The following is a 14,429-nucleotide window of genomic DNA, read 5'->3' as shown; positions in this document are numbered from 1 at the left end:
ATAGCCTCAACCTTGAATAGTGTAGCATCTGGTAACTCGTCACATCAACCACGATTGGCGCTTTGCCATTAGTATGTGACATAGATGATCTTCCATGACGTGTTTCTTTCTAGGCATCACAACTATTGTGAAATCAAACACAAGAAAAATCAACAACCACCTTGTGATCCTTCTTGTGGAGCATGGTTTGTTTACTAGATACAACAAGGCTTGATGGTCAACATAAAAAATGAATTTGTTAGCAAGGAGGTAATGCCAAAATTTCTTTATAGCATAAACCATTGCTAACCCTTCACACTTAGTGATGGTGTAGTTGATTTCAGGCTCATCTAGTTGTTAGTATATGTTCAATGCTCGCCCCTCAACACATGTATCTCACATTGATGTGTGGTGCACATTTGTACGGCCCCCATTATGAGGAGAAGCCATTGGTGCACATATCTTTAGTGGGAACCCTAGCTTAGATGCTGGAAGGGATCATAGTTGTGACCGTCTCGATGGTTAGGAGATGATGAGGGGTACAAGCGTTAGCTGCCCCAGCCTGAAATGGTATAGGAAATATTCCTTGAAATATTCCCTCGAGAACTAAGTTCATCAGTGGGGCGGTGGTGGGGACGCATTATGAATACGCGAGCGGTGAGCCATGTTAATGTAGTATAGCTGCCCACATCTTGGACACGTCCACCGCACTACCTGTAGCACTATAAATGAACATAGTTGGCACAAGCAAAGGCATCCAATGCTTGTGAGCATATATTCCCTATACTCTCAGTACGCCCTACATCCAAAGTTTGTCTAGATCTCCATCTAAGCTCTACACTAGAGCGCATGGGTGGACAACACCATCATATTGTACCTATCTCTTGATTAGTATAATCAGATTTTAAAATTCTCTCCATTCTCTCTATTGCATTGTCTAGTGTACTTTCTCTTATTGTATCTGTTTCTGTTGTGCCATATTCTTTCACTAGTTGCTTACTTGTAAAACTAATAGGATAGTCCAATTTGTGTTCCCCTGACTGTGCTAGGACACATCCAATTGCGAAGTTAGAGGCATCAATGTGCACATGGAAGATGAGATCGCAAATAGGTGTTCACAATATTGGAGCACTGGCCTTGGCTTGCTTCAGCACATCGTAAGCTTGTTGACACTCCTTGGTCCATATAAATACAATCAATATCTTGTACAAAGGATGAGCTATTTATACATAGAAAAGAATAAACTGACGGTAGTAGCCGACATGGCCCATGAATCTTGGACTCCCTTGTAGTTTGTTGGTGGGAGTAATTCCAAGATGACCTTGATTTTTCTCTTATCAGTGGAAATCCCATTTTTGGACATTATATGCCCAAGAATAACTCTGTATTTCACTCAGAATTGGCATTTGAAGGGTTTAAGGATATGTGATAAAATCAACACCCTTTTTAGGCACTCTAGTGCTCTTTCCAAGTCGAATGAATGCACAAATCATCCAAGTAAGCTTCAAGAAAAGTTTTTAAAAAGTCCATAAAAGCAGTATTCGTAAGTCTTTGGAATGTGGCTGTTGCACTGATTAGACTGAATGGCATAACTCTGTAAGAATATACACCATACTTAGTGGAAAAGGTTGTTTTGGCTTGGTCCTCAAGGGTGATTGAAATCTGATTATAGCCTCAGTATCCATCCAAAAATCTACAGGCCTCCTTGCCTATAACTCGTTTGAGCACATGTTCTGAATTTGGCAAGGGGTAGTGATCCCTGTGCATGGAAGCATTTGCTTTCTTGAGATCAACACACACTCTAAGTTTTCCATTCTTCTTAGGCACAACCACAATGGGTGAGACCCATTCCGAGTGTTCAATCTCATAGATGTCAATGAGTTTATCAATCTCTTCCTTGAGACAATGCTTACATATTTGGGATTCATTGGATAGAGTCATTGTTGTTGGACTGGTTTAACTTCCGGTACCATGGGGATGGTGTGTTGTACCACCTCTGCGGGAACTCCCTTCATATCATGGTATGTCCATGCAAAGCAATCCCTGTACTCCTTGAGGAGAGCTACAAGTTCAGCCACCTCGGCCTTATTTAATTCCTTGGCTATGTAGACAGGATTACGATCTTCCCTTGGCTCAGCCAAGTCTACTTCCTTGACCTTTGCAGGCCCATCATAGACTTCTCCACTTTCACTTATGGGGTTACGTTTGGCATTATCGGAACACTAATTTGTGTTCCCTATGGTGTATGACTTGTAATGCTCAAGTGGTGCTGGGCTCATTTTCCTTTCCTTCATCAGTAGCTTTAGCCTCTCGTTCCTTTTGTGCGAGTTCATGATTTTGTTTCCTTCTAGCAGAGCGGCTTGGTTTTGGTTCATCAGAGATTTCCACCTTAGCTATATCAATTGGGGGTGGTCTACAATATTGGACCTTTTGTAACTCTTCTCCCCAATTGTCTATAAACTTTCGATGTAAGTCAATTGCACCCATGTACTGGAGCCATTAGGTGTTAGTGGTTCTTTCTTGCAGCCTTTTATGATGATTCACTACATAGTGTTTACATCTTTGCCATCTTTGGAGATATGCCTTAGCATTTTGACGAACTTCATCCCTTTCTTCATAAATTTCTTAATATTCACTAATTATATAAAGTATTACCTCAAGAATTTACACGGTTGATAGCAAATGTGTTGCCAAGTCTCCTACGGACTAAACTCCATCCTTCTTTGCTTCTTTTATAGCCAATGAACAAATCCTCTCTCTAATCACTAATCACTTCATCCTTCTTTGCTCCTTTTATAGCCAATGAACAAATCCTCTCTCTAATCACTAATCACTTCATCCTTCTTTGCTCCTTTTATAGCCAATGAACAAATCCTCTCTCTAATCACTCCTTAATTACCCTAATATGAGAGAAGTCCTGATAGAGAATGAATAGATGAAGTCTAATGATGATAGATAATAGATTGAAGATAAGTACACAAGCCTTCATGTACACAAAGTCTTCAAAATCAGCCCTCCTCCATTTTTCCTCCATGCCTCCTTTGTTGATGATAACTTCTCTAAATTCACATGAAATGGTAAGTCTCTTCATATTTACTCATGCCTATTTACATCTCCTATGTCCGGGCAGCCCATACTCTTTCTACTAACTCTTTTCTCTTAACCCTAGATCTCGCTACTAATCTTTTCTTCCTAACTTCTAATATCCCTATTCTCCTTTCACTTCCAATCTCATTCTTGATCAATAAGTTGTCAGTCAGAAGTCAATTTCAACACCCAATTAATGATGTCACTATCAGAATCATTTCTTGAAGAATATTGCACTTCATATTTTCCTATTCCATTCTATTTCACATAATTATGCTGGTGTACTACATTTACTTTCATCTTATCCCTTCTCTTCTCTTGTTTATGCACTAATCGCTCCAAGGAAGGTGCTACCCCATTCTAGATTTGAGGATTTTGTAATGGAACATGTAGAATAGGATGATCTAAGTATTGCCCATGAGATTTCAACTCTACTGGTTCAATATCATGACCAATGTTCTCCCCACACTTACTCTCTTAGGTACGGTTGTCACTTTTTCAGTCGGTTGAGGTGTCTCGCCTTCTAATTCTCCTTATTTATCATGCAAACGAGTCACTGCACTATTTATAGGCTCCATTGCAAACGTCTCTCTCCTAAAAATAAATTTTTGTTTAAGTGGTTGTTTTGGTTTGTCTTCAGATTCTATCTCTACAAGATTAGCTAAATAACTTCCTACCACTTACTTACCTTTAGTATCACTCGAAGACTTACTATTTTAAGGATAGTCGTTTTCATAGTGACTCTCTCCAATACAATTTATGCATAATAGAGTGTTGTACTCTTGATGTTTCATCTCATTAGGACAATAAGGAGCTATATGTCCCTCTTGTTTTGACAATGGAAATATAGAATTGGTCCTTGTGGCCTAAAAGGATTTAGGGTTGTTTCTAGAACCTCCAAGATCCTCTTCACATGTTGCCACTATTTAGTGTTGTTTCTAAAACCTCCAAAATTTTTCTTAAAGGGGTATCCTCTTTGCATGTTGCCACTATTGTCAAGATATGAGGTTCTAGGTAATGGAGGTTACCCTTGTGTGCAAACAATCCTCTCTGCATAAAAGGTTGAGATGGAGGTCCTCTCTCATGGGTTGCATTTGACCTATCCATGAAATTGAAGTTACTTTGCATGCCTTATGCTTGTCGTTTGTTGTCTTATGATTGTGCTTAATATAACATTGGTCTTCAGTATTATTATTTCTTAAGAAATAAGCACATAATGGGATTCATGGTTGGTTTGGAACAATCCTAGATGCTATCGAACACTTTGTTGCTAAGTGGCCATACCCGCAAACACAAAATGGGATTCATGGTTGGTTTGAAAGAATCCTAGATGTTGTTAGACAATCTATTGATAAGCGGCCATACCCATGAACACTTTTCACACCATATGTTTGACCTAGGTGGGTTTTGTGTGGTTTTTGCATTTTGCAGTGCTACAACACACACTTTACTCTTGTGAGCGTACCACAGTAAGAATTTCTTCTTTAAATTTCCCCAATGAGATCGTCACTATTTTAGTGACGTTAGCCTCACTCAAAGATGTATGAGGAGTACTCACTTGGACCATATAAGCAGGTGCACTCACATAAGAATTTCACTCAAAGATGTATGCAGAGTACTCACTTGGACCATATAAGCAGGTGCACTCACATAAGAATTTCACTCAAAGATGTATGCAGAGTACTCACTTAGACCATATAAGCAGGTGCAATCACATAAGGATTTCATTGGTCCCTTTTGAGAAGTGGGAGCACCCTATCATAGCCTTTGGTCCTTTTAAGAAGTGGCGGCTTGATTTCATTAGTCACTTACCAAGATCTTCTTTAGGGAAGGTATATGTTATTCTAGCCACAAATTATGCCACCAAGTGGGTAGAAGACAAAGTTACCTCAAATGCTAAGGAGGAGATAATGATAAAGTTTTATTTAACCACCGAAACATATGTAACCCATTTTTGTTGCCCAATGGAAATTCTTTTTGATCAAGGGCCAGGCCTTAGAGGAAATGTTTTGGAAGGTTTAATGTCTTAGCTTAAGGGGTAACATAGGTATTCTTCATGTAACAAAGTTCCCTTAGGATGCACATGCACATGGGATGGGCCTAGGCACATGGGCTTAGGTCATTTACATGTGGTATTAGGACACATGGGCCTTAGGACTATAAAAGGCATGTGCTCTAGGAGTATTGTACTTTTGATACCTTTTTGACATCTTATGATACTCATTACATTTACTCTCCATGCTCCTTAGTGCTAATCTCTCTTACTTTCCCTAATCTAAGTTCATTAAGATAATCTTAAGCTAATCTAGATACACCTTTATTTCATTGGTATCAAAACTCTTAGCTTAGATGCTTGCTTAGGTAGTGATTAGTGATAATCATTTTCGAATTATACTTAGTCCAATTTTCAAAATGTAATTTTTTGATCTTGATTAATGATAATCATTTTTAGATTATTATTAATCCAATTTTCTAAATAGTATTTTCTTAATCTCAATTAGTGTTAATCATTTTCAAAATGGATTTTTACATAGTTTTTAGATTTGCTAATTTCTTTTGATGACAAGATTAGCAAAAGAAAATTCTTTGCTGTGCAGATTTCTATTACAGAATTGCAGAGTATTGTGTTGAGTGCAGATTCATTACAGTTTTGAACAGATTTTCAAGGATTGGTGTAGATTTTCAAGACATAATGCAAAAATCAAATCTTGAGAAGAAGGGACAACACATCATCAACAATTTCATCAACACTGAAGAATTTTTGCAATTTCAAGAAAATCTTAGTTCCAACTTCAACATTCTTGGCTAAGATCAACATACAACAGTAATAGCTCAACAACAAAACTAGGAAAATCATTAAGCTTTAGGCTTATTGTTGTTCTGTAAGAATTTTCAAGGCTATTGATCAATTGAATTCATCTATCATATTGAAAATGCAACATGCATGTTGATGTTAAGACACATGCTAAAGTTGTAATACATGCAAAATGTGCTTTCATTACACCAAGGGATTCTCGTTTTCAATGTATAATGCTTAAGAGTAGCATGCAAGCAAAGTGCAGTGCAGATTTTCAAGATTTTCTGAGCAGTTTGGTACATTTTGTGCAGTTTATGAAGCAACTAAACATAGACATACTTCTTTGCCTAATCTGAAATTCAGAGTTACTATTTCAACTTTCAAGTTCAACAAGGAAAGTCAGCTCATAATCATTTCAAGCAAAGTAATAAGGGTGCACAGATTAATAGCATGTGAGCTACCCATACAAGAGCAACTTGTCAATGGAAGTGGTTCAAGCCCTCAGGTCTCTAGGCATCATTGAACTTTTCCACAGAAGGTAAGATATTGAATTGGCAAGTTCCAACTTCTAGTTGTCATCTTCCTGCTCATTTTGATGATTACTCCTCTTGTTTTCTTGGTTGTTCGGCTTGAAAACTTCACATCTTTTGGTAGCAAAGAATGCTCAGGTGGATGATGTAAAAGTTTAATGCCTTGTAGAAAATTGAAAAGCTTGTTTCCAAAGGATGTACTTGACATAATTAGATCAAATACAGATGACTCTGGCCCTTTGAGCCTGAATAATGTGATTGGAAGAAAGGATCTTTCATCTTTCATCATCTTGGGTTGTGGAAAAGCCTATTGCTATGAGCAGAACCAAAACACATACCTTTTAGGAACACTTGAATGAAGCAAAAAATGGAGGAAACAATAAATATGGCTTTCAAATTCAGGTATTTTAGCTTTGGATGTTCATGATGATCAGGGGGACCAATCCTGTGGAGACAGTGGAAAAGCCTGATAAGGATCAAGAAGTTAGTTCACTTATGAGCGTGGTGAAGCAGAAAAGTTAGTTCACTTTTTAGCTTGTCGAAGCAACATTTACATGAACTACAAGATGACATTCAAGCATTCAACGAATCACGTTTGATGGCATTCAAGTAGCTACTCGTGTTTTAGTTCGTCAACAGGCATATTCAAAGCTATATTGCCTAAAACGATCTTTTAATGAAACCATAGTATCACTGATCATAATCCTCCAAAATATCTAGCTTGAAGTTCGATTTTCAATCATTCCTTCATTGGTGCAACCAGAACGCTCACCACCTGCTCACTTAGGAGCCTTTTCAATAGTTCCTAGCTCATAGTACCCGAGAATCTAATCACATAAAAATCCAGATGGGCTCTCCGTTGAAGATCAGCTAGATCAATCAACAAGATCCATATAAAAGGGTCATGAACTCATTCGTTAAGACTAGCAAGGCCAATCAACCAGATCCATACCCTAATTCAGAAAATAACTCCAACTCGTTTTGTTTCCCTGACGCACGCGTGGGTATCTTCAGCGACCCAGAGTTCGAGCACCATATGGTCAGCACCCTCTAGGATCCTTCGTAGGTCACCTAGCGCTTCACTCATAGGCCGCTTCCTTGGTCCCTCATCCACCATACCGGGAGCTCACCATTTTAATCGAACCAAGGCTGGTCAAGACCTTGGCCGACCTTGCCACGCAAGACGTCCTTCATTGACTCTCCGTCAGCTAGTTGCAACCTTATCACTTAGGTCCTCACGATCTTAATCTACAAGATAGTCAAAATGCTTCCCAGCATTCTTGACATAAAACAGTCTTTTAAAAATAGGTTTCATAAATACAGTTTCTAACGAACTCTCATCTTTCCACATCGTTCCACATTATTTCACATTATTTCACATTCTTCTACATCAATTCACATCGCTTATTCCACATCCATTCATATCTATTTCCATCGTCCTTCATCCATTCACATCATATTACATCTCATCACATCTATCCACATCACATCACATCTCATCTCATCACATCCATCCACATCACATCACATCCATTTACATCTATTTAAATCCATATCACATTATATTACATCTCATCACATCTATCCACATCACATCACATCACATCTCATCACATCCATCCACATCACATCACATCCATTTACATCTATTTAAATCTATATCACATCCATCTACATCACATCATTTACATCCATTCAGATCCACATCACATCCATCCACATCACATCACATCCATTTACATCCATTCAGATCCACATCACATCACATCACATCCATTTATATCCATTCATATCCACATCACATCACATCCATTTACATCCATTTAAATCCACATCACATCTCATCACATCCATCCATGTCACATCATATTCATTTACATCCATTCAGATCTACATCACATCACATTCATTTGCATCCATTCAGATCCACATCACATCACATCTCATCCATCCACAATCCATCCACATCACATCACATTCATTTGCATCCATTCAGATCCACATCACATCTCATCACAACCATCCACATCGAATCACATCCATTTACATCCATTCAGATCCACATCACATCCATCCACATCACATCACATCACATCCATTAAGATCCACATCGCATCCATCCACATTACATCAAATCCATTTACATCCATTTAAATCCACATCACATCTCATCACATCCATCCACATCACATCACATTCATTTGCATATCCATTCAAATCCACATCACATCTCATCACATCACATTCATTTAGTATGGTTTCTCTACTTTTTTCGATACTGATAGAACTTTTCTAAGTTTCTGCCAATTGCTTGGCTTAGTTAAAGGTAACTTTTTCTTGATCCCACATTAAATCTAAGTATCAAAGTGTTGTTGAAGGTTTAAAAAGGAAAAATGAACCTTATCAAAAATTTATAGTAAAAACTCAGAAAGAGCATTTATGTATTGTGTTTTCATTCCTTAAGCTCCATTAATGAGGACTAAATCTAAACTTTCATTTACTTATTGGATCCTTGATCCTCTCAGGATTCCAGATTCCCTTTTCTGATTAAGAATTATCCAAGTTTTCTCGATGGATATTTTCACATTCTTTCTCAAATTTTTGAAAATAAGATATATTCAATATTCTTCTTTTTGAATAAAAGATTCATGGGATTTACAAAATCAATTCTACCCATTTTTCTTAATAAAAATAATAATACTCAGAATTCCACTTTTGATAATTACTCATACTTTGAATTATGCCAAAAATTCCTCTTTTAACATTTAATTGTTTGGATCTCGAATATCATGGGAATTCCTCTTTTTACATGAAAATTCTTATGCATAAAAATAAATTTATCAAAAAATCCTCTTTTCTCTTAATTAAATAATTACGCATAAATACTAAAAAGTATTTTCCATGAATATGATAAAAATCATTCTTTTTGCATAAAATATCTAAACCTTGAATATGATAGGAATTCCTCTTTTTGCTTTGTTCAAAATATGCATAAATTTAAGATTTATCTTTTTTTAAAAGAAAATTTTACCATAGCTTTGGTGGTGCAATTACTGATAATATTCAATTTTCTAACTGAATTGAAAACTTGTAATGAAAATATGATAGAAACTCTTCTTTTAGACTTAGAATTAAATTATGCATACTTAGCATAATTATAGTCATAATTATAAGCATAATTATGATTATTTCTCTTAATTAAACTAAAATAACCATTCCTCATTTCTAAAATTATTAGTATAATCCTCTTTCAATTTAGAATGAGTTAATGTGATTTTTTCCACTCATAATCAAGCTAAAAAGAATTAACCATCATTTTTACTAAATTAAAAATCATGAAAATATCTATTCTCTAGCTCATCAAGCCTAGAGTTTGGATTGAAACAAAGAGATTATTATTGAAAATCATCCTTTTACTACATAAAGATGATTAATCTTTTCAAGAGATAGATTTTCTTAAAGAAAACATTATAATTAGGCATAAAGATTAACATAAATCTAATTAGACATTAGGAATCTTTGAGAAAGCTTGATTTGAAGAAAAACCATTACTTTGAAATCTTCTCAAGCTTGAGAGGCATTGAGAAGAAGAAAATCATTGAGATAATTGAAAAAAAGCCATTAAAATAGGATTACCTTGAATTAGGCTTGATTCTTTGGCTAGAAGTGAAGCCCCCAAGCAAGTCCTTGGCCGCCAAGAGAGAGAGTAATCTCCAAGAGAGGTTGGAGGAGAGAGAAGCTCCAAAGCTCCCAAGAGAAGAGGCAAAATAAGTGATAATAGAAATATGCTAATTTTAAGGATAATACTAGCATGGTATAGCTCAAAGATGAAAATACAAAGGAATGAGGGTCTATTTATAGGTGAGGGAGGCCACTAACCAAGTCCAACTTGGTTCTAGAGCCTTCTAGCTTCAGTTTGACCCAATTTGGATAAGATTTGTATCAGTTTGGCTCCCATAACGCAACCCCATATCTTTTTGCTAGAATACCATGCAGCATTATCATTAGATGGTGTCAAGGGCACGTCTGACTTATCAGTATCACTAGAGTCCTGCGAGGTTCTCTCATCGTCAAGCTGATCCAGTTTGCTCCAGGAGAGAGGAGAGATAAAAATATCACATTTTTTTGAATTAAAAAACCCAAACAATCATGAAGAAAAAGGTGCCTACCTCAAGGATCTTCCTCTCCTTACCAAGGTGTCAAAAATGCATCATTTCACCAAAATATCTCATTTTTTTACTATTATACCTTAATTTTTAACTAATAAACCTTGTACTCGGTCAACTCTTCATCTTATGTGAGCATTTACTCATTTTTGGGTATTTTCTTTTATTCTTTGCATTTATCTTATCCCAACACTTGAATTAATCCTATTGGCCCATTGGAACCTTAATTAGACCATAATCTAAAAATTTCTAAAAATGTGGAATGTGGACCCTCAGGCTAAGGTCCCTTATACACATTTTTAATCAATTCCTAATGCACATTGGAAAGTTCATTTTGAACTTCTGTTTCAGGGGAATCCATTTTAGACATTAGGAGAATTTTTGTATCCAAAGATATCTCAATTTTGAATTATCTCTCTAGATATTTTCTTTCTCTAGGCCAAAACAGGGTAAAATAAGATCTTTTTTCATTTTTGAGGGGGGAATGATTATAAGAGACAGAAGGGGAGGTTCTTACACCTTTACATCTCAAAAGCTGGAGGGAGAAATCTTACAGTAAAGGAAACTCAGCTCGTAGAAGAGAGATTGTTGCGCCTTACTCCTTTCCTGACTACCTTGCCAACAACATCTAGAATTTTTGCTTCAGTTTCCTTGAAACATACTTCAAGCCCATGATATGTCATCACAGCAACTGATAGTAGATTTCTCTTTATCTGGGGTACATAGAGCACATATGACAGCTTCTTCTCTTCACCTATAGATACCACAAAAGATATGGTTCCAAACCCTTCGGTTAGACATTTAGCATTATTCCCAACAACAACACTGATGGGTTCCTATAGAGACTTCTAAGAACTATACTAGCCCTTCTTACTGGTCATGTGTCGGGATACTCCACTATCCAAATCCATGAATCATCAACTGGAACCTGAACAGATGAACATACCTCTATGATGGCAACCCAAAGTTCAAGATCGATCTTGACATTGTTGATTGACTCCTTTCCCTTCCATAAAGACTTCAAGGTGCCATTCTTCTCGTCAGCCTGCTTCTTTCTACAGTCTTTGACACGTGACCCTTCTTGTCATAGTAATAATAGCTCCCCTGAAACTTCTTCTTCTTCTCATCAGAAGGTGTCGCGCCTTTGCCTTTAGCATTACTTGAAAATGCAGCATCACTACCATCGTGGGTCTTCAGCAGCATCTCCTCCTCAAGTAACATAGCATTAAATTCTTCAAATAATAAAGATGGTACTCTAACCTGAGTGTTTAATGATGTAGCCTAGCCATCATACTTCTGTGGAAGAATTCAGATGCACTTCCAGGCCAACTCCTCACTACTGTGTGTAATCTCTACATCAGCCATTTGATCTCGTAGATTTTTGATCCGCGAGATAAATGCTTTAGCAGGTTCTCCTTTAGCAAACTTTTCAGCACAACAAGCTGATTCTCCAGGTTCAAAATCCTAGTCTGATTACGAGTCTCATATTAATTTCTTAGTATGATCCAAGCCTTTGTAGCCTTGGTAGTATGTTGAATCAGAGTGAGAACAAAATCACTTACGCTAGTGATGATGGCACAAAGTGCATTAACATTATGCCTTCTCCATGCCCGAAGAAGTGTAGCTGGTGGAAGCATGTTTGCAGGGTTGTTGGGGTCAAGACTTCCCACTGGTTCTGCATCCATTCCTAGAACAGTTTTTAGGAGCTCATAAGAGTCTAGAATGGCATTGATTTTGAATTTCCAAAGAGTATAGTTCATCCCATCAAGCTTGCCTTCCGTGAAGGCAGGTGGACGAATGCGCAAGACTAGTGCAGCAATAGTAACAACAGCAGTAGAGGTGGAAGCCATCACTCCTAGGGTTCTATGCAAAGAAAGACTAAACTTTATGTACTATTCCTTCTAAGAGCACCTAAGCTCTGATACCATATAAGAATATGGCACAACGGCGAAAAGAGATAGCAAGACAAAGCGCAATAAACAACGCAATAGATACACAATGGAGAGAACTTAAAATTTTGATTATACCAAAGAGGTACAAGTAATGGTGCTATCCACTCGTGCACTCTCAAGTAGAGCTTAGATGATGATCTAGACAGACTGTGGATGGAGTATGTATGAAGTGTAGAAGGGGGTGGATACTCACCAGCATTGGATACCTTAGCTCATGGCAACCATGTCCATATATAGTACTGTAGGCTGTGTGGTAAATGCGTATATAACGAGGGCGGTTACACTGCATAGACACGGTCACCGCCTGCTGCGTATCAAGAACGCGGCCCATCGAGACCACCGTCCACTAATGATGGACCTGGTATCTGAGAGAATATTCTAGAGAATATTCCTCATACTGTCACTCGTACCCCTGACCATCTCCTAACCATCATCAATGGTCACAATAATGACCCCATTAGCATCTAAGCCAAGGTTCCCACTAAAGACATATGCACCATGGCTACTCCTCATAATGGGGGCCTAACAAGTGTGCATTATATATCAAAGTGAGATACATGCTGAGAGGCAGGCATTGAGTGTATACTAACATCTTTGTGTGTGGATTCAAGGGGATATGTTACAATGGTGCTCTTAGCTAGTTTCATTTTTTCCCCTGTATGGAATTGTGTGTATAGTCCCTAAGAAGTGGGAGGTTGGAGAAATGTGATTTTTAGGGGTTTAGGATACAAGGTTAGGTTACAAGGTTGGAGAAATGTGACTTTGAAGGGGTTAGGCTCCAAGGTAATATTTCAAAGTGGTAAAAATATGATAAAACTTGGAAACCATGCCACCTTATTCAACATTTGACTGCATTAAACCATGCTAAACATTGTGGCTCTTGACCCAGTCTTATCACCAAAACATTCCTAGCCTAGTGCCACCACCACCAGAGTCATCATCCTCATCTTTTTCACCACCATGCTATGTACCGTATAGTGCAAGCCGTTCCCTTTTCATCATCACCCTTTTCATCAGCTTCTCGAAGTCACTACTCTCTATGCTCGAACTTGCGTAGACGACTACCACATATCACTTCAAGCTTTATCTTCTCTCACTCACACTGCACTGAGTCGGTCACCATCTTTGTCGCCTTTGAGGCTTCTCATGCCCATAATGCAATGCTTTAGTAGCTCCATCACCTTACCTAACTCATGCTTGCCATGCTGCCAACTCCTATCATCCAATCTTTAATGCCTCTGTCACCTAAACCCATTGCCTGCACTTGCATCACATCACCATCTTCATCAACCTATCAACAATGCTTTGCCCAAAGATCATTCCATCACACTCCTCAAGGAATTGCATCCTTAGCTATAGCACCCACTACCACCATGCTTTTTCTAGAACAACCCACCTCCGAGGACTTGTAGATAGTCTCAAGTTAGAGAGAAGTGCCTATAAAGATAGTTTTTCTTCATTAAATGAGATCTTCTAGTTGGTACGAGAATGAGTGAGCTTACAGAGCTGGGCGAGAAGAGAAATAGCAGTGGTCTCTTGAGAGTTCCTTGTTAACAATGAGACATGGTGTGAGTACATGCTGATCGATGTTGTGTGCAGCTAGGGTGGATAGGGTTGGGAAGAGCTTAAGGAATAGAATGTATAAAGAGAACACCCAAGGATGATGTACAACACATGGAAGAAACCTTAAAGGAGATCAAGAAGGATTTAGCCCTCTACAATAATGGCAAATCGACCCAAGCAAATCAAGGGAGGTGGGCTTTGCACCAAATGGTAACTCAAAGGTTATATATGTTTAATTATGGAGTTCATGAAGGATGCTTTCACAAATTCTCTTACAGTGCAGTTCTTTGATCTATCAGATGTGATCTTACCTTCAATATAATGTAAGTGTGGAGAAGTGAGAGTGAGTAAATAA

Source organism: Cibotium barometz, chromosome 14, assembly GCF_041138505.1.
Source record: "Cibotium barometz isolate CiBa-2024 chromosome 14, ASM4113850v1, whole genome shotgun sequence".
Lineage (NCBI taxonomy): Eukaryota > Viridiplantae > Streptophyta > Polypodiopsida > Cyatheales > Cibotiaceae > Cibotium > Cibotium barometz.
This window is presented reverse-complemented; position numbering follows the sequence as displayed.